The sequence below is a fragment of the Gorilla gorilla genome, chromosome 17, assembly GCF_029281585.2.
Source record: "Gorilla gorilla gorilla isolate KB3781 chromosome 17, NHGRI_mGorGor1-v2.1_pri, whole genome shotgun sequence".
Taxonomy (NCBI): Eukaryota; Metazoa; Chordata; class Mammalia; order Primates; family Hominidae; genus Gorilla; species Gorilla gorilla.
This window is the reverse complement of record NC_073241.2, coordinates 80150485-80170803: the sequence shown is the minus strand read 5'-3', so window position 1 is coordinate 80170803 and position 20319 is coordinate 80150485. Positions and strand designations below refer to the sequence as shown.

Genomic DNA, 20319 nt, shown 5'->3' with positions numbered 1-20319 from the left:
ATTAGTAGTTGTAGACTAAGGTGGTCACAAGGTGCCTTCTAAATGCCTGCTTGTTTCTGCATCAACATCTTTTAATGATCAAATTAACATAAGAGGCTATAAGGATAATCATGATTAACATTTATTCAAAATATTTCAAATCAAATCTCAAAGTCAAGAATGAGAACCTGGATGGCATACAAATACAGGCAATATCAAATGTCATCCTAAACAAGTATATACAGAATATATTTTTTATCACTTTTGAAATTTGTACATATTGATCAAAGGAGGTATAATATGCCACCATAAAATCAAAATCGTAACTTTCAAATAAAATAGTTAATTTCTAATAAAAGTTATCTTTTTATAAAGTCAATGTAATTTTTATTTAGTGTGAATTTTGTCCTGTAACATTAATCCTTAGTAAATATAGGTTTTAATGTTATTTGTGTTTTAAAATATGGCTAGTTCACCGGGCATGGTGGCTCACTCCTGTAATCCCAGCACTTTGGGAGGCCGACGGAGGTGGAGCCCTTGAGGTCAGCAGTTCGAGACCAGCCTGAAAAACATGGTGAAACCCTGTCTCTACTCAAAATACACACACACACACACACAAATTAGCCGGGCATGGTGGTGCATGCCTGTAGTCCCAGCTACTCAGAAGGCTGAGGCAGAAGAGGCGCTTGAACGCGGAAGGCGGAGGTTGCAGTGAGTGGAGATCACAACACTGCACTCCAGCCTGGGCAACAAGAGCAAAACTCCGTCTTAAAGAGAATAAAATATGTCTAGTTTGTCTGAAATTCACCAAAATCAATTAGAGTTTTTAACTTAATATACAGATTATACATATATAGCTATAAGTTTTTAATTTTACAAAAGAAGTTCCCAAATGGTAAATGGGTTTTTTCCTTTATATTTTGTTTTCATAAATATATTAAAAGACAAAAACATATAAACACCCTCTAAGGGTGTCACCCATAAGCAGTTCTCAGGAATAGCTACTAAGCATAAATATATTATTCTCAAGAGAATATTTCTACAGAAGCATAGCCCAACATTTCCTATTAATGCATGATAAAAGTCATATTAGGAGCTAGGCGCGGTCGCTAACGCCTGTAATCCCAGCACTCTGGAAGGTCAAGGTGGGTAGATCACTTGAGGTCAGGAGTTCGAGACCAGCCTGGCCAATATGGTGAAACCCCCGTCTCTATTAAAATTACAAAAATTAGCTGCCCTCAGGTGATCCACCCACGTCGGCCTCCCAGAAGTGCTGGAATTACATGCGTGAGCCACCGCGAACGGCCTATATGTATGTTTTTAAAAACAACTGTTTCTCTCATCTAATTTACAGAATATTTGTAAATTGAAAATCAAAATTATGGGTACAACATCGCAATTAGCTTAACAACATGAGCAATGCTTAAGGAGCATACACGTTTAAGGGAGTGGGGGTGGAGGATGCAGCTATGAAGTTAGACCACTTGAGTTTGAATCTAGGCTTTGTCACGTTAAAACTGTGGTCTTAGGCAAGTTACTTAACCTACCTAAACCTTAGTTTCCTGGTTTGTAAACTGGAGGCAGTAACAGTATCAACCTCAAAGGGTTATTTTGAGATAATCCGTGTAGAAACTAGCGCTCTGCCTGTCACTAGCAATTAATTCATGCTACTATTGTTATCGTTATCAACTGCAAAACTAACAGAAATAGCAACGCTATTAACTCTTTGCTTAGAGGTGATAGACACAAGCATCAGGAAGGTAAATCCACAGACAGAAGATGATAAAACGTTTTGTAAAAAAGCACGTGTTAATTTGATCACGCTTCTCACCACAAGCAACGTAAATTTTCTAGAATTATCTCTGGAACCAAAAAAGAAAGTCGAAACCTAGGACCACCTAGGTAACACCACATGCAGAGATAGTTATCGCCAGCGTGAAAGAAACACCTGCCAATCCCGGTCCACAGATGGCATTTCATAATAGACGGAATCGGTCCAATCTCAGAACTCTCCAGCCCGCAGCAAGTCTTTTTTTAAAGGGAGGAGCCACACACACAGCCTAACTCCTGCCGTTAACTCGGCCCGACTGAATAAAGAAGATAGACTTGCCAAAGGGTTTCCAGCCACAGAAGTCCTTTTGTGGAGGGGTGCAGAAAGAGCGAGAAAGAGATGCTGGCGTTTGGAGGCCCAGGGCCTCCCTCCCGGGCGACAGCGGGGCGCCCAGGCACCAGCGGGCGGAGGAACCTGGAAATCGCGCGCCGGGTAGAGCCGCGGCCGCTAGAACCTGGGTCGCCGCGATGTAGCCGGTCCCTCGCCCTCAGCCCGGACTCCGCGGACCGCTTCCCTTCCCCCAGCCCCCACCGCCAGGCCGGGAACGGCGGGGGCTGCACGCGCGGAGGCCGGAGGCGCGGCAGCGCTGGGCTCTCGGGGCCTGGCCAGGGGAGGCCGACGCCCGCTCCTCTCCCGGACCCCCGCCCGGGGCCCCACCGCGCCGGGCCTTACCAGAGGTCTCGCGCCGCGACAGGTGGTACACCCGGCGGCGAGGCCGCGCCCTGCCGCCCGCCCTGGCGATGCTCAGCTCCCGCGCCGCCCGGCCCTCCCCTTCTGCGAGCCTCCCGGAGCCGCCGTCAGCTCAGGCTCACACTGGCGCGGGCGGCCCCACACCCAGAGGCGGCCCGAAGAGCGGCCAAGTGAGGGGAGGGCGCGAGGAGCCGGCCAGCCGCGGGGCCGGGAAGGCGTGGCCCACGGTGGAGACGGACGGGCTTGCGGGCCAATGGGAGGCAGGAACCGGCCAGAGGGGCGGGCTCCGTCTGGAGGCTTAGCTGCCGGCGCTGGGGTTCCTGTCCTCCGCGCCTTCCTCAACCCAGCTACTGGAGGTTACGGTTCTGAGGCGGGGCGGGCGGCCTCGTGGACGCGATGCTGAGGATGTGAGAAGTGCAGTGCAGAGGAGGAGGTGGAGCTCCGCCGCTCCATGAAGGAAGCCGGGGCTGGCCGACCGCGCCCCCATCACTCCTGGCCCGGGGGTCCCAGTCTCCGAACCCGCGGAGGCCAGGGAAGCTGGGAGTTGGGGTCTGTCCTGCCTGAGCCACAGAGGAAGGGGGAGAACGGGAGGGCAGTAGACGGCAAAGGAAGGAGGAAGAGGACCCAGGAAATGCGAGGCTTCCGCACTTCAGCGACGCTTTCACTTTCCGAGCTGTTTTGTGTGCATAGGACTTGCTCTTCTGCATAATTCTTTGCCACTCCTCATGGCTGCTGGCAAGGTTATTGGCCTGCAGTGAATTTACCAATCACCTCCACTGTCACAGTCACCATAAATAGATGTTCAATGTTCTGCCTCAGAAAAGCACCGGAACACTTAATTGTCTTGTCCTTGAAAGCAGCAGGGACCGTGCCTTCCAACATCCCTACCCCCGCCCTCCCAACGGTTGTGACATGGGAGGATATTTCTTCACCCTTATTTCAGAAAATGTTATCACCCAAAACTCTTTACTATAATGAGCTTGTGTACTCTTAAAACAAGGCATGGTAATGACAATTTCAAAAATAAGATGTAAAATATAAAAAAGGCAAGGCAGAATAAAATTAAAAGTGATGGAAATGTAGGATTGAGAAGATGGAATGGAAGTAGGGAAGAGTGAATTGCTCCCTCCTAAACTCTGACAATTAAATAAAATCTGGGGCAATCGCCCCTCTCTGAACATTGAAGGGTGGGGCCTGTGAGGAGGAAACTCCAGTTAGGTGATAATCCATTGGTGTGGTTGCTATAATAACCACTGCAGGCAAGGAGAGGTTATAAATATGCATGACCTAAAGTAACTCTGCTTGCCAGGAACTTACAAGATGCAGCAGGTTGGATGAAGGAAACTAAACATTACCAGTGTCTTTCTACATAAACGCTTCATTAGTAGAGGTGAAATTCTTTTGTCTTTGAAAGACAGTTGTGGGGGTGTTGGGGGGTAGATGGGGAATGGGGAGATGTTGGTCAAAGGGTAAAAAGTTTCAGGAGTAAGTTTTAGAAATATCGCACAGCATGGTGACTATAGTTCATAATGTATATTTCGCAATGGCTGAAAGAGTAGATTTAAAATATTCTCACCAAAAAGAAATAAGTATGTAAGGTGATGGATATATTAGCCTAATTTGATCATTCCACAATGTATTGAAACATTACATTGTATCCCATTGCATTAAAGTATATACATTTTTTTTCTTTCGAGATGGAGTCTTTCTCTGTCGCCCAGGCTGGAGTGCAGTGGCGTGATCTTGACTCACCGAAACCTCCGCCTTGCAGGTTCAAGCGATTCTTTTGACTCAGCCTCCCAAGTAGCTGGGATTACAGGCACCCACCACCATGCCTAGCTGATTTTTGTGTTTTTAGTAGAGCCGGGGTTTCTCACCATGTTTCCCAGGCTAGTCTTGAATTTCTGGCCTCAAGTGATCTGCTTGCTTCGGCCTCCCAAAGTGCTGGGATTACAGGCATGAGTCACCCGCGCCCGACCATAATTATATACAATTGTTTGTCAATTTAAAGAATTTAAGGACAGTTTGTCCTACATTCGAATAATCCCAGATTGAAGGTTGTAGAGAGCTATCATGGAGGGAACTTATTTTGCTTAAATTGAAGTCAATTTATTCTTTATTAAATACCCGCTACTGTCAAGGAGGTAGACACTGCTGTTTTCTGGTCTGCTCTGACAACAATTTCTTTCCCCTTAGCCGCTTACAGTGATTGGTGAAAGACTTCCTAATGAAAACAGAATTCCATCCTGGCTAACACGGTGAAACCCCGTCTCTACTAAAAATACAAAAAATTAGCTGGGCTTGGTGGCGGGCTCCTGTAGTCCCAGCTACTCGGGAGGCTGAGGAAGGAGAATGGCGTGAACCCAGGAGGCGGAGCTTGCAGTGAGCTGAGATCGCGCCACTGCACTCCAGCCTGGGCGACAGAGCGAGACTCCGTCTCAAAAAAAAAAAAAAAAAAGAAAAGAAAAAGAAAACAGAGCTAACTTTTTCTGCTACTGTGCACACACAGTCACCACAGAACACAATACTTCACCTTTAGTCACCAAAATGTGTGTGGGTTGCTCTTCACCAACAACCAGTTCTTCAGCTGTGACCTGGTGGGTGTCCTATCATTTAACTCAATTCTGATGCTATCTAGCAGGAGATAGTGTCGCATCGCACAGGTTGAGGGCTCAGTCTCACAAGAGTGTCCCCCACTTCAGATGCCAGTCACAAGTCCCAGGTTGCCATTACCCTGTCACTGGGTTATATTAATTTGCTAGGATGGCTCACAAAACTCAAGGAAACACTTTATGTACGTTACAAAGGATGTCATAAAGGACACAGATGAACAGCCAGATGGAAGAGATGCATGGGGCACAGTATGTGGCAAGGGGTGTGGAGCTTCCATGCCCTCTCTTTGCTTACCACCCTCCATATGCCTTCACGTGTTCAGCCATCAGGAAGCTCTTTGAACCCTGTCCTTCTGGAGTTTTATGGAGGCTTCCTTACATAGGTGTGATTGATTACATCATTGACCATTGGAGATCAACTCAACCTTATCTCCTCTTCCTTCCCAGGAGGTCAGGGGGCAGAGGATGGAGCTAAAAGTTCCAATCCTCTAATCACATGGTTGGTTCCCCTGGCAACCAGCCCCCATCCTGAGGCTATCTAGGAGCCCACCAAGAGTTGCCTCATTAGAACAAAAGATGCCCCTGTCACTCAGGAAATTCCAAGGGATTTAGAAGCTTTTTCTCAGGAACCAGGGCAGAGACCAAATATACATTCCTATTCTATCACAATGTCACAGGCTTCTTTTCCTTTACAATATAGTGACATATGGCTATTGAGTACTTGCAATGTGGCTATTTTAAGTTGAGATATACATTGGATTTGCAGACAGTGCAAAAACATGTAAAGAATGGAAATATCTTAATTTTTAAAATATTGATCACATGTTGAAATAATATTCTGTATATTTTTGGTTCATGCAACATATTACTAAAGTTATTTTTTAAACCTCTTTTACTTTTTAAATGTGGCTACAGAAAATTTAAAATTATATATGTAATTCCCATTTGTGGCTTGCACTCTATTTCAGTTGGATCATGCTGGTTTAAGGTGACCCTGTTAGAAACACATACAAGGAAGCTGACGGCTGGGGCTTCTGGAAAGGCTTTTTTAAAAAAAAGAACAGATTCAACTGGCATGTGTCTTTGGCTGTTTTGCTTCATCTCACTTTTTGCCACAGATGTGTAGTGGCATGGCACCCATCATTGGGCCATAAGATGACAAACAAGAGAATGAAGGCCTGCACTCTAAGGATGTCAGAGGAGTAGAAGAGCCTGGGTTCTTCTTCTCCAGTGCACACACATGCATGCTGGAAAAGTTAATATAGCAACCTAACATGTTCCTTTCATGTAACAGCTGCTGAGTGACATATTACATATATTGGGATCTGAGCAGTGAAAAGGCAGGAAAAAGACACATGTAATTGGAAAACATGAGTAATCATTAGTAGAAACATAGTGTCTAAACCTGAAATTTCCCTCTGCTGGTTTCTACAAGCAAGAATTACACTGGCGGATATAACTCCTGGGTTAAATAAAGTAGTCATTACTCTGCAACTGGTTGTGAATTTTCTGCATGGTCATCTTAAGCTTTGAAAAATACTGTGCTTTCTTGCATTTACCTTTTATCCCCTATCTGTCCAGCATTCTTGCTTGAATTGAGCTATTTCATCTTTAAATGATACTATTTTGGGCTGAGTGAGGTGGCTCACTCCTGTAATCCCAGCACTTTAGGAGGCCAAGGTGGGTGGATTGCTTGAGCACAGGAGTTTGAGACCAGCCTGGGCAATATGGTGAAACCTCATCTTTACAAAAAAAAAAAAAAATTAGCCAGGCCTGATGGTGCATGCCTGTAGTCTTAGCTACTTGGGAGGCTGAGGTGGGAGGATCGCTTGAGCCCAGGAGGCGGAGGTTGCACTGAGCTGAGGTCGCATCCCTGCACTCCAGCCTAGGTGACAGGGTGAGACCCTGTCTCCAAAAAAAAAAAGCTACTTTGATCCAGTAATAGTTATAGTGAGACACTAAGATGTCTCATCAGTTAAAAAACCAGGGGGAATTATATACATCCATAGGTCTCCAGAAATAATGTAAGTGTGTAGTTATTTTTCAAGTATAGAGTTTTTAAAAATGAATGTTAAGGTCTAATATATAGTAGGTCAGGGCACACAGAATCAGAACAGTACTATGATTATCCTTACTACTATTATTACTAATCTTTTTTTTTTTTTTTTTTTTTTATTGATCATTCTTGGGTGTTTCTCGCAGAGGGGGATTTGGTAGGGTTACAGGACAATAGTGGAGGGAAGGTCAGCAGATAAGCAAGTGAACAAAGTTCTCTGGTTTTCCTAGGCAGAGGACCCTGCGGCCTTCCGCAGTGTTTGTGTCCCTGGGTACTTGAGATTAGGGAGTGGTGATGGCTCTTAACGAGCATGCTGCCTTCAAGCATCTGTTTAACAAAGCACATCTTGCACCGCCCTTAATCCATTCAACCCTGAGTGGATACAGCACATGTTTCAGAGAGCACAGGGTTGGGGGTAGGGTCACAGATCAACAGGATCCCAAGGCAGAAGAATTTTTTCTTAGTACAGAACAAAATGAAAAGTCTCCCATGTCTACCTCTTTCTACACAGACACGGCAACCATCCGATTTCTCAATCTTTTCCCCACCTTTCCCCCCTTTCCATTCCACAAAACCGCCATTGTCATCATGACCCGTTCTCAATGAGCTGTTGGGTACACCTCCAAGACGGGGTGGTGGCCGGGCAGAGGGGCTCCTCACTTCCCAGTAGGGGCGGCCGGGTAGAGGTGCCCCTCACCTCCCGGACGGGGCGGCTGGCCAGGCAGAGGGGCTCCTCACTTCCCAGTAGGGGCGGCCGGGCAAAGGCGCCCCTCACCTCCCGGATGGGGCGGCTGGCCAGGCGGGGAGCCGAACCCCCACCTCCCTCCCGGACAGGGCGGCAGGCTGGGTGGTGGGCTGACCCCCCCACCTCCCTCCCGGACGGGGCGGCTGGCCGGGCTGAGGGGCTCCTCACTTCCCAGTAGGGGCGGCCGGGCAGAGGCGCCCCTCACCTCCCGGATGGGGCGGCTGGCTGGGCGGGGGGCTGACCCCCCCACCTCCCTCCTGGACAGGGCGGCTGGCCGGGCGGGGGGCTGACCCCCCCACCTCCCTCCCGGATGGAGCGGCTGGCCGGGCAGAGGGGCTCCTCACTTCCCAGTAGGGGCGGCCGGGCAGAGGCGCCCCTCACCTCCCGGACGGGGCGGCTGGCCGGGCGGGGGGGCTCCTCACTTCCCAGTAGGGGTGGCCGGGCAGAGGCGCCCCTCACCTCTCGGACCGGGTGGCCGGCCAGGCGGGGGGCCGAACCCCCACCTCCCTCCCGGACAGGGCGGCAGTCTGGGCGGTGGGCTGGCCCCCCCACCTCCCTCCCGGACGGGGCGGCTGGCCGGGCGGGGGGCTGACCCCCCCACCTCCCTCCCGGACGAGGTGGCTGCCGGGCGGAGATGCTCCTCACTTCCCAGACGGGGTGGCCGCTGGGCGGAGGGGCTCCTCACTTCTCAGACGGGGCGGTTGCCAGGCAGAGGGTCTCCTCACTTCTCAGACGGGGCGGCCGGGCAGAGACGCTCCTCACATCCTGGACGGGGCGGCAGGGCAGAGGTGCTCCCCACATCTCAGACGATGGGCGGCCGGGCAGAGACGCTCCTCACTTCCCAGATGTGATGGCGGCCGGGAAGAGGCACTCCTTGTTTCCTAGATGGGATGGCGGCCGGGCAGAGACGCTCCTCACTTTCCAGACTGGGCAGCCAGGCAGAGGGGCTCCTCACATCCCAGACGATGGGCGGCCAGGCGGAGACGCTCCTCACTTCCCAGACGGGGCGGCAGCCGGGCAGAGGCTGCAATCTCGGCACTTTGGGAGGCCAAGGCAGGCGGCTGGGAGGTGGTTGTAGCGGGCCGAGATCACGCCACTGCACTCCAGCCTAGGCACCATTGAGCACTGAGTTAACCAGACTCTGTCTGCAATCCCGGCACCTCGGGAGGCCGAGGCTGGCAGATCACTCGCGGTTAGGAGCTGGAGACCAGCCCGGCCAACACAGCGAAACCCCGTCTCCACCAAAAAAATACGAAAACCAGTCAGGCGGGGCGGCACGCGCCTGCAATCGCAGGCACTCGGCAGGCTGAGGCAGGAGAATCAGGCAGGGAGGTTGCAGTGAGCTGAGATGGCAGCAGTACCGTCCAGCTTCGGCTCGGCATCAGAGGGAGACCGTGGAAAGAGGGGAGAGGGAGAGGGAGAGGGAGAGGGAGAGGGAGAGGGAGAGGGAGAGGGAGAGCACTAATCTACTACTAGTAGTTTATACTTGACATCGTCAATTTGACCTAATAAGAGTTAATGAGCTATTCTAAAGGAGGAAATATAAATGAAGATATTATGACAGGAACAAGATTTTTGTGCATTTTAACAGTAACTGTTAGAAATGATTTTTAGCTCCCAACAACAGAAAACCCATTTGGAGTTGATTTATACAAATATGGGCTTTTTCACAAAAATGTGAGGGTAGGATTTAAGGCTAAACATGGCTCAATCACTTTCTGGATAATCCTTGAGAGAAGGAAAGAATCTCTTCTAAATGCAGGGTCTCTCCAGTAAATGAAGATAAAACCTGACAATTTTTGACTAGAACTATGGCTGAGCAAGAAATATAACCCCAAGCAGAGTATAAGTTATCCATAAATTAGACATCCCGATTATAGATAATCAGGGAATGATAGAAGGAAGGTTGTTTGGATTCCTATGGGGTGGGAGTGGAAGGCGTGGAGGGGATGTTTGAAAATTATCTGGACAAATGCCTCAGTTCTTCAAATTTTTTTTTTTTTTGCTTTTGTTTTATTTTGTTCATTTACTTATTTACATCGAAGGAAAAAGCACACTTTGGGAGTGTGGAATACTTGAATTCTAGGGCTAGCTCTCACACTGTCTTAATAAGAGGCTGGATGTCTTTTTCTCCGGTTAGGTGGACACAATTAAACTTTCCCTACGTATCCCAAAGGGCATTGAAAAGAGGAATGAGACAAAAAATATGCAAGAGTTTTGCAAAGATTAAAAGGATACAGATGCAAAGTATTCTCATGCAGGCTGTCTGCCTGGCATATAGATGATGCTTGATAAATAATAATTACCATTCATTGAGTACTTACTATTTGCTAAGCGTTGCTCTAAGGCGCCTAGTGTATTTTATTTATTTTTACTTTTTTTTTTTTTGAGACAGGGTCTTGCTCTATTGCCCAGGCTGGAGTGCAGTGGTATGATCTTGGCTCACTGCAACCTCTGCCTCCCAGGTTCAAGCAATTCTTCTGCCTCATCCTCCTGAGTAGCTGGGATTACAGGTGTGTGCCACCACACCTAGCTAATTATTGTAATTTTAGTAGAGACAGGGTTTTGCCATGTTGGCCAGGCTGGTCTTGAACTCCTGACCTCAGGTGATCCACCCTTGGCCTCCCAAAGTGCTAGGATTGCAGGCATGAGCCACTGTACCCTGCCCACCTCATGTATATATTAAAATTATTTAATTATCCTAACAACGCTATCAAGTAGGCATAATTATTTCTGTTTCTTTTTTTATTTTATTTTAGAGATGGGGTGGGGCGTCTTGCCATGTTGCCCAGGCTGGTCTTGAACTCCTGAACTCAACGAATCCTCCCATCTTGGCCTCCCAAAGTATTGGGATTACTGGCATGAGCCACCGTGCCACTCCTGTTTTTGTTGTTGTTGTTGTTCAAGATAGGGTATTGCTCTGTCACCCATGCTGGAGTGCAGTGCCAATTGTAGCTCATTGCAGCCTTGATCTCCCAGGGTCAAGCAATCCTCCCGCCTCAGCCTCCCAAGTAGCTGGGACTACTGGCATGTACCACCACAACCAGCTAATGTTTTTTATTTTTAGTAGAGACAAGGTCTTGCTATGTTGTTCAGGCTGCTCCTGAACTCTTGATCTGAAGCTATTCTCCCACCTTGACCTCCCAGAGTGCTGAGATTACAGGCATGAGCCACTGTGCCCAGCTGGTAGGTATAATTATTATCCCCATTTTACATATGGGAAAACTGAGGACTTAGAGGTTGATTCATCCAAGGGTACCACTAATAAGTGGAAAGAAGATACAAACTACACTGTACAGACTGAATATTTTAAAATATGTTTATGTACAGTTCAGTGTCTTGGAAAGATTTGAAAGTAAGCTTGGAGCATTATGTCACTCCACTCCCCAACGTGGGAAAGCCTTCCCCGCTGTAAGCTGTCAATTAAAAACTGTTTCATAATTCAAGGACAAATTCTAATCTCAGCTCTTCAGTGAACACTGGTGTAATAGTATGTAAATGCACACTGGAATCACCAGGGAGCTTTAAACAAATTGATGCCTACATTATACCAATAAAACAAGAATGTTCCAATATGGGTCTCCAACACCCATGTTTCTTAATAGTTCTCATGTATTTCTGTTTTATATACTTTTTATACAACATATTAGAAACTCCATGAGAGTAGAGATTTATAAAAAGTATTTCTTCCTGTATTCCTAGTCCTTACATATGATTGATACTTGATTAAAGGATAAAACTGTTTTAATGTGCAAATCACTCAGTGTTGACATCTAACGCAGGAGTTCTCACAGTGTGGTCCCAGGCCATCATCATCATCATCATTGAACTCGTTAGAAATGCAGATTCTCAGGCCCCACCCCACAGCCACTGAATCAGAAACTCCAGAGTTGGGGCCCAAGTGTCTTCCTTATAACAAGCTCTCCAAGTGATCTGGACACACACTCAAGCTTAAGAACCACTGTTTGATGTTGTACATTCATCAAGCATTCCTCAGGGCATAATTCATTTTCCTGTATTAAATTTCCTGCTGAGAAAAGGTAATTGGGAAATAGGAATGAAAAAGACACAACATTTACTTCATCATCAAGGAGTCTATATTACAACATGGAAACAAAATATTTACTCATGTAAGTATTTAAACAGGCAGTATGTTATTAAATATTTACAGGTGAAGTGATACAATCATTATATTTCTAATGAGATTGTTGAGGTTGGATGAGGTTTTGTTGTTGTTGTTGTTTGCTTTTGTTTTTTGTTTTTTTTGAGACGGAGTTTCACTCTTGTCACTGAGGCTGGAGTGCAGTGGCGCAATCTTGGTTCACTGTAACCACTGCCTCCCAGGTTCAAGCAATTCTCCTGCCTCAGCCTCCCGAGTAGCTGGGATTACAGGTGGGCACCACCACACCAGCTAATTTTTGTATTTTTAGTACAGACGGGGTTTCACCATGTTGCCCAGGCTGGTCTTGAACTCCTGATCTCAGGTGATCCGCCCACGTTGGCCTCCCAAGTGCTGGGATTACAGGCGTGAGCCACTGCACCTGGCTCCAGATGAGGTCTTTATGGGGTTCATTATACTACATTTTCTACTTTTGGGTTTAACCAAGCATTTCATTATAAAAGTTTTTTTTTTTTTTTTTTAAGTCACCATGTGAAGAATAAGCTCAAAGTGCTATAGTAGTTCAAAAGAAGTAGTCACTTCTTAAATTTGGATTACCTCAGAAAGCTTTGTGAAGAACATGGACATCAGAATGAGCCTTGCCTCAAGCAGAAAAGTCCCTTAAATAATATATTGTCAGCTTGGTGCGGTGGCTCACACCTGTAATCCCAGGACTTTGGCAGGCCCAGCGGGGTGGATCACTTGAGGTCAGGAGTTTGAGACCAGCCTGGCCAATATGGTGAAACCCCTTTTCTACTAAAAATACAAAAATTAGCTGGGCATGGTGGTGCATGCCTATAATCCCAGCTACTCAGGAGGCTGAGGCAGGAGAATCTCTTGAACCCGGGAAGTGGAGGTTGCAATGAGCTGAGATCATGCCACTGTACTTCAGCCTGGGTGACAGAGCAAAACACCGTTTCAAAGTAAATAAATAAATACATAAATATAAATATTATCTACTACAGATCCACAAACTATTATCTATAATTCCAAAATCCAAAAAGTTTTTTTTTTAATTTTGTCATTTTGGTAGTGCCAGAATTTATTTGGTGACAAATAAGAATTTGACACAAGGCTATCTATAGTCTTTATTTCCCCAACATAGTGTAAATATTTATTTATTTCTTTTCAAAAATGTGAATGTGTTAATAGGCACTGCTCTGGATCCCACAGTGGGTATTATGTAACATACAGTGTATGCTCCAAAAGTGTCTAAATTCTGAAGCCCAGCTGGCTCAAAGGGCATCATTCATTTGTGTGATCAAAAAGTGAAGCTCTCCTTGTGGTAAAAGAAATTAGGGAAAGGCTTTGTGTAGTTCTCAATTTCAATTTTCCAATTTCTTAATTAAATACTGCTTATTATAATGCCTGAAACCTAAGCTTATTGTGAATGAGAAACAATTATGACATTTTATTTGCTGTTGTGCACACAGAAATGACTCATTTGAGTTTTAAGAACTTAACCTTGGCTGGGCACGGTGACTCACACCTGTAATCCCAGCACTTTGGAGGACGAGGTGGGCAGACTACTTGAGCTCAGGAATTCAAGACAAGCCTGGGCAACATGGCAAAACCCTGTCTCTACTAAAAATAGAAAAATTAGCCAGGCGGAGTGGCACACACCTGTAGTCCCAACTACTCGGGAGGCCAAGGTGGGAAGGTCGTTGGAGCCTGGGATGCAGAGGTTGCAGTGAGCTGAGATCACAGCATGCCACTGCATTCCAGCCTGGGCCATAGAGCGAGACCATGCCTTAAAAAAAAAAAAAAAGAACTTAGTCTTTACGGAAATATTTGTGATGACAGAAGTCACTAAAGTGGTTACCGTTAAGATAGGTTGGCTGGAAAGAGACATAAAGGAAATTTCTGGAGGCTGAAAACATTCTATCTTTCAGTCTGGGCAATGGCTACATAGGTGTGTACATATATAAAAATTCATCATGTTTGAAATTTATGTACTTTATATACCTCACTGCATAAATTTTATATCCACCTCAATAAATATATAAAATAAGCCATTTGCATTGTGCATTGCTGTTTCTTTGGGAGTACAGTTTCACTGCAACTCTGTTGTGAATTCAATATCTTCCTAATGGGCTTCCTCCTTGGTGTCTGATATTGAACTCTCCGAGAAAAAGGCAAGAGCCATCCTTGGCACATTCTTGATTGCCCAGAATAAAGCTCACCAGGCCTTGTCAGTGTGGTCAAATGGCCTTGCAGACAATACAAACAATGCTGGGCCCAGAAAGAAGACACAAGCTCTTCTTGGAAGAAAGATGGATTATGACACAGAGGATCAGGTAAAACAAGGTGTCAAGGCCCAAATGAACACGAAACCAGAGGACGAAATAGGTGTTCGGTTTGATTACGGAACAAACAGAGGAAGGCAGGGGTGTGGATTAGTTGTGTGAATTCTGTACTGGTGGAAATTGAGGCTGCTATTTTGGGCTTTGTTTTCAGTTCAGCCTATTCACCTGTGAACGGGGAGGAGCCTTAAAGTGGCAGTCTGCGGGCACACACCTGGCCATGTGACTTCCCTGTAAAACCCTTCCATTGGCAAAGTGTAAAGCTGTATATGTGCCAGTTATCTCAAGATGGGCATATATTCATCAGCTTTTCTTAAAATTAAAGGAAGATGCCTGGAAAAACTTTTGTATCAGGTATCAGTTGCCATGAGAATGGAGCAGCCTTATCTCATCCCAGCACCATGATTCATTTTTATAAATTTATTATTATTATTATTGCAGCGGGGTCTTGTTCTGTTACCCAGGATGGAGTGCAGTGTCCCAGTCATGGCTCACTGGAGCCTCGACCCCCTGGGCTGAAGTGATCCTCCCATCTCAGCTTCCTGAGTAGCCAGGACTCAGGCGCACACCACCGTGCCTGGCTAATTTTTTTTTTTTTTTTTTGGTAGAGATGGGGTTTTGCCATGTTGCCCAGGCTGGTCTCTTACTCCTGAGCTCAAGGAATCTGCCCTCCTCGGCCTCCCAAAGTGCTGGGATTACAGGCATGAGTCACCCTCCCTGGCCAAAATCCATATTATTGAGATTTCAGAGACTTACAGAAGGTTATTATCTTTGTAATGAGAGTAGTATATGAGTAAGATTGTCGGTTTTATGTTGACACATTACCTACTGCAAAAGCAGATAGATTGTGCTACTCGTATCTTTAGATTTGTATAACTCCATCTGCTTTAGAAGATAATAATGAATACTGACGGCACCACTGAGAATTATTCTCTAATAAATTAGGATCATTAAAAATGCAAACTCTAAAAATACAAGAGTAAGTAAACAGTAAAGGCTTTTTTTTTTTTTTTTTTTTTTTGCTAGACACACTGCAAAAACAAACCTCCTGTCAGCCTGGTCTGAAAGTGAGGCATAAAAGCATTTGGTGTAGGTAAGTATGATCATTAAGAAAAAACCATGTTTTCCCCAAATACAGTGAAGTGCTAACGGTGGTAATTACCTCCAAAAAAGTACTAACAATTCTTTATACAATTAAAATAAATACAACTTTCGAGTTGTCTAAAGAGTAAACTAGTGCCATAATAAGCAGTGTCTTCATTATCAAAATATTTTAAGATAAGTTCTAGAAATTTTTGTGAAGAGTAAAGAAGTTAACATGACAGGCTTATTAACAATAGAAGAACCTTTATTCCTTAAGGAATAATAGCATGTTGATATTTATGGATAATGTTGCACTACATTTGATTTTCTCTTCGGGCTTTAGGTAACCTGGAGGGAGTAAAGCAAAAATTGACTAGCATCATGGCATGGTGGAAATACCCTCTTCTTTTATGAAAAGTAATTCAGTCTTGCTGAAGCCCCACCCCTAAAATCTTCCTGAGTTGTAGGCTGCTTATTATTACCTATTCTAAATCCTAGTCCTGGCTCCATCACTACCTAGAAGTCCTTATCTGAGGACTCCAGAAACAGCAATTCTGGCATCACTAGGCAGCTTGTCAGAAAAAGCCACTCCAGGGCCGGGCGCGGTGGCTCACGCCTGTAATTCCAGTACTTTGGGAGGCTGAGGCGGGCGGATCACGAGGTCAGGAGATCGAGACCATCCTGGCTAACACGGTGAAACCCTGTCTCTACTAAAAAAAAAAAAAAAAATTTCTGGGCATGGCGGCGGACGCCTGCAGTCCCAGCTACTCGGGAGGCTGAGGCAGGAGAATCACTTGAATTCGGGAGGCGGAAGTTGCGGTGAGCCGAGATTGGGCCACTGCACTCCAGCCTGGGCGGCAGAGCCAGACTCCGTCTCAAAAAAAAAGAAAAGAAAAAAAAAGAAAAAGCCACTCCAGGCTCACTGCATCAGGATTTGCACTGCAACAGCATGCCCAGGGCACAGTCATGTTTGAGAAATACGGAGGACCTCTGAAGTGCTCGATTCTGTGAACTCACACTGCTGTAAGCAGACTTGTTTCTAGATAGGGGATAATGAGAAGCCCATGGTATGCTCTTTACCTTCCAAAAGGTCGTGTGCCAAGACAAATGCACAGTTGTTCTTTTTCTTCCTACACTGAGAATATGCTATGCTTAAACCATGAGCATTACAATTTTACTGTTCCTTCCCTAGATGTGTAATAATGAACTAAGCACCAAATAGGATAGATACAGTTTTTGGTTGATGTCTGAGGAAAAAAAAATCCCAAGAATATTTACTTTGATCACCCAAATAGTATTCCTGGTATCTTGAAGTTAATTCTACATAAATGTCTTTAATAGGCCCTGCAGGCTTCAAAGCTCTTAGACTATGTGGGTTTGAAAAGCTACCTCTGAGATTCGATCTCTTGGGGGCAGTACAGGGACATTTTTCTGTAAAGTGTTCATAATTTCTCTGGCCAAGAGAGCAGTTACAACAGGTACAGTCATTTAAGGACACCAAAATAGATAAATTGTGTTTGATTATCCAGTATCTTTTCCTGCTAAGCAACAAATGGTAAGTTCTTTTGTGCATGGGATATCAGAACCCTAAAAACAGCTTTGACATTGTACATTGAATCTTTCAAATATTTTACATGAACAAGATGTGGTCGAACCACAAAAGAAACCTCCTAGGTGTGCCTTCCCTGCCAATAGGTTTTTCTTTTTGAGACAAGGTTTCACTCTGTCACCCAAGCTGGAGTGCAGCGGCGCAATCTTGGCTCACTGCAACCTCCAGCTCCTGGGTTCAAGAATTCTTCTGCCTCATCCTCCCGAGTTGCTGGGATTACAAGGCATGTGCCACCATGCCCAGCTAATTTTTTGTATTTTTATTAAAGATGGTGTCTCACCATGTTGCCCAGGCTGGCCTGGAACTCCTGGGCTCAAATGATCCGCCCACTTCAGCCTCCCAATGTGTTGGGATTACAGGTGTGAGCCACGATGCCTGGCCCCAGTAGTTTTTTACTTTAAACTTACTAGCCTTCTGATGTGCTTTCTGAATTGAACTGCCTCCCACAGCAAGCTGTGCTCCTGCGCTGAAGATCCTTCCAAATGTTCTTCTCATGGCCGTTAGTCACCTTAGGAATGTCTATGGGACTCCAAGACCTCTTTAGAGGTTTGACTCAATTCCGGTGTTTCACCTTGGGACTTGGCCATTTTGGGGTCTGCACCAGCCCCAGAAATTAACTGGGAGCATTCCTGATTAACAGGCATCCAAAGGAAAGTAGTATGTCTTTCCTTCCTTGCACTTGAACCACATGTTCTGCTTAAACCATGAGCAGTATAATTGTATTGCACTATTCACTAGATGTGTAGCAATGAACAAGGCAAGAGGTAGAAGGTTTCACTAAATAGGATAGAGGCAAAATCTCTGGCTGATATCTGGAAAAAAAATCCCAGAACAGGAATTGTACTTAGATTGTAAAACCAAAATTGTAAATAAGATGTACAGGACATAGACTAAATGATTATTCCTAAATAACACTACTTTGCAAAAAGGATAATCTAGATTCCAACTAATTAAGGCCACCAAATGGTGCAAATAGAATTTCTTGTTCATATCTTTGTGCCTGCAACTAAAAGATGATAGCCTAAAAACTTTATTCATAAAGTACTAGATCAAGGGTTCCTAAACTTTTTGGTGTGCTGGACACATCAGCGGTCTGATGAAGCCTACAGACTCCTCAGAATGTTTTATTAAATGCGTAAAACAAAATACATAGAATAACCACAGAATCCAATTATACTGAAATAAAGTTACCAGAATAATTTTTTAACCCCCAAATTTCTGGTATAATAATATATATGCTACTTTTTAATGCATTAAATAACAGTGGCTCTAATAACTAGTAATAATGATATTTCAAAGTATTAGGTTGGTGCAAAAATAATTGTGGTTTTTGCTATTACTTTCAATGGCAAAAACCTCAATAACATTTGCACCAACCTAATATCTGCAACTACTGTAAAGTGACATAAAAAAATCTGTAATTTCGGCTGGGCACGGTGGCTCACGCCTGTAATCCAAGTACTTCGGGAGGCCAAGGTGGACAGATCACCTGAGGTTGGGGGTTCGAGACCAGTCTGACCAACATGGAGAAACCACGTCTCTACTAAAAAAATACAAAATTAGCCGGGTGTGGTGCCACATGCCTGTGATCCCAGCTACTCGGGAGGCTGAGGCAGGAGAATCGCTTGAACCTGGGAGGCAGAGGTTGTGGTGAGCCGAGATCACACCATTGCACTCCAGCCTGGGCAACAAGAGCGAAACTCCGTCTCAAAAAAAAAAAAAAAAAAAAATCTGTAGTTTTTGTTAATTCTAGCAATTTGTTCCCTACATTGATAATTGAAGAAAATGTTAAATTCCAGTTAGAAATTAGTGTAAATAAATACAGATGCTCGTCAACCTCTGATGGGGCTATAACCTGATAAACCCATCATAAAAATATTGTTAAGTTGATAATACATTTAATTCACCTAGCCTACTGAACATTATAGCTTAACTTCACTTACCTTCAGTTTGCTCAGAACACTTACGTTAGCCTACATTTGGGCAAAATCACCTAGCACAAAATCTTTTTTATTTTATTTTATTTTATTTTATTTTATTTTATTTTATTTTATTTTTGAGACGAAGTCTGGCTCTGTCACCCAGGCTGGAGTACAATGGCGTGATCTCAGCTCGCTGCAATCTCCACCTCCCGGGTTCAAGCAATTCTCCCGCCTCAGCCTCCCGAGTAGCTGGGATTACAGGTGTGTACCACTACGCCCGGCTACTTTTTGTATTTTTAGTAGAGACAGGGTTTCACCATGTTGGCCAGGCTGGTCTCAAACTCCTGACCTCAAGTGATCAACCTGCCTCGGCCTCCCAAAGTGCTGGGATTACAGACATGAGCCACTGTGCCTGTCCACAAAGCCTATTTTATAATAATGTGTTGACTTTCTCATGCAATTTATTGAATACTGTACTGAAGTGAAAAATAGAATGGTTGTATGGATACTTGAAGAATGTTTTCTGCTGAATATGTATAACTATCCCACTATCATAAAGTTAAAAAATCTAAAGTCTCGGACTGTTTGTATATTTTTCCCAGTCCAAGTTCACATACCACCTATGGTTAAGAACTCTTTTACCAGGCTATCAGTTTTTATCTAAGTTCAACTAGGAACCCTGTTTTATCTGTCAGCAATTTATGAGTTCAACTTGTGATCATGGAAAACAATTTCCTGTAGCAATTTCTTTTGTCAGATCCCCAATTTCAAGGTGAAGTGGGGACATTCTCCGTCAACAGGTGTTTTGTGACTTTCAGTAAACTCCACTCTTTCCATTTATTGAGCTTTGCCAGGGACAATGTTACATTCCCTGGGCTTTCCAGTTACTGGGTGAATCCACACTATGACACAAACGCAGGTTTAACTGATTAACATGGCAGAGGTTGCTTTCAAGTTGAAAACTGGCCAAATTTCCCAGCCTCCAAGGTTTATAATTTAGGGAACTTGTCTTAGCTATCTTCTGTTCCACGTGAAGAGGAATTTGTTTATGTCTCTCCTTGTGCCAGGGGCACATATTGTTAGGTCAAGAAAGTAATTTATTTCTGACATACTGACTTTCAGAATAATTGCTGTAGAATATGTTTTTGGAAGCCTCCCACAGAGAATTTTTTAAAAAGCAGTTTACAACTTTATTTTTGGTACAAAAATATATTTTAGCTTCTTTTGTGAAGAAAAATGACATATATGTGTGTATATATATACACACACACATATATACATATATACACATATATACATGTATATACACATATATATACATATGTATGCA

The 20319-nt window shown here is 44.7% G+C and overlaps 1 protein-coding gene and 1 pseudogene across 2 annotated transcripts in view; both read right to left on the bottom strand.

Moving 5' to 3' along the window:
• Positions 1-2923, bottom strand: part of ME2 (malic enzyme 2) — a 68566-nt gene extending 65643 nt beyond the window's left edge. The window contains exon 1 of one of the 2 annotated variants that reach the window (XR_008673614.2): positions 2483-2618. The gene's annotated coding sequence lies outside the window, so the exon portion shown is untranslated. Of the gene's footprint in view, positions 1-2482 lie in introns of both variants that reach the window. The other variant, XM_004059425.5, reaches the window with a different exon arrangement.
• LOC109023957 (large ribosomal subunit protein uL22-like) overlaps positions 2848-20319 on the bottom strand; it is a 57794-nt pseudogene continuing 40322 nt past the window's right edge.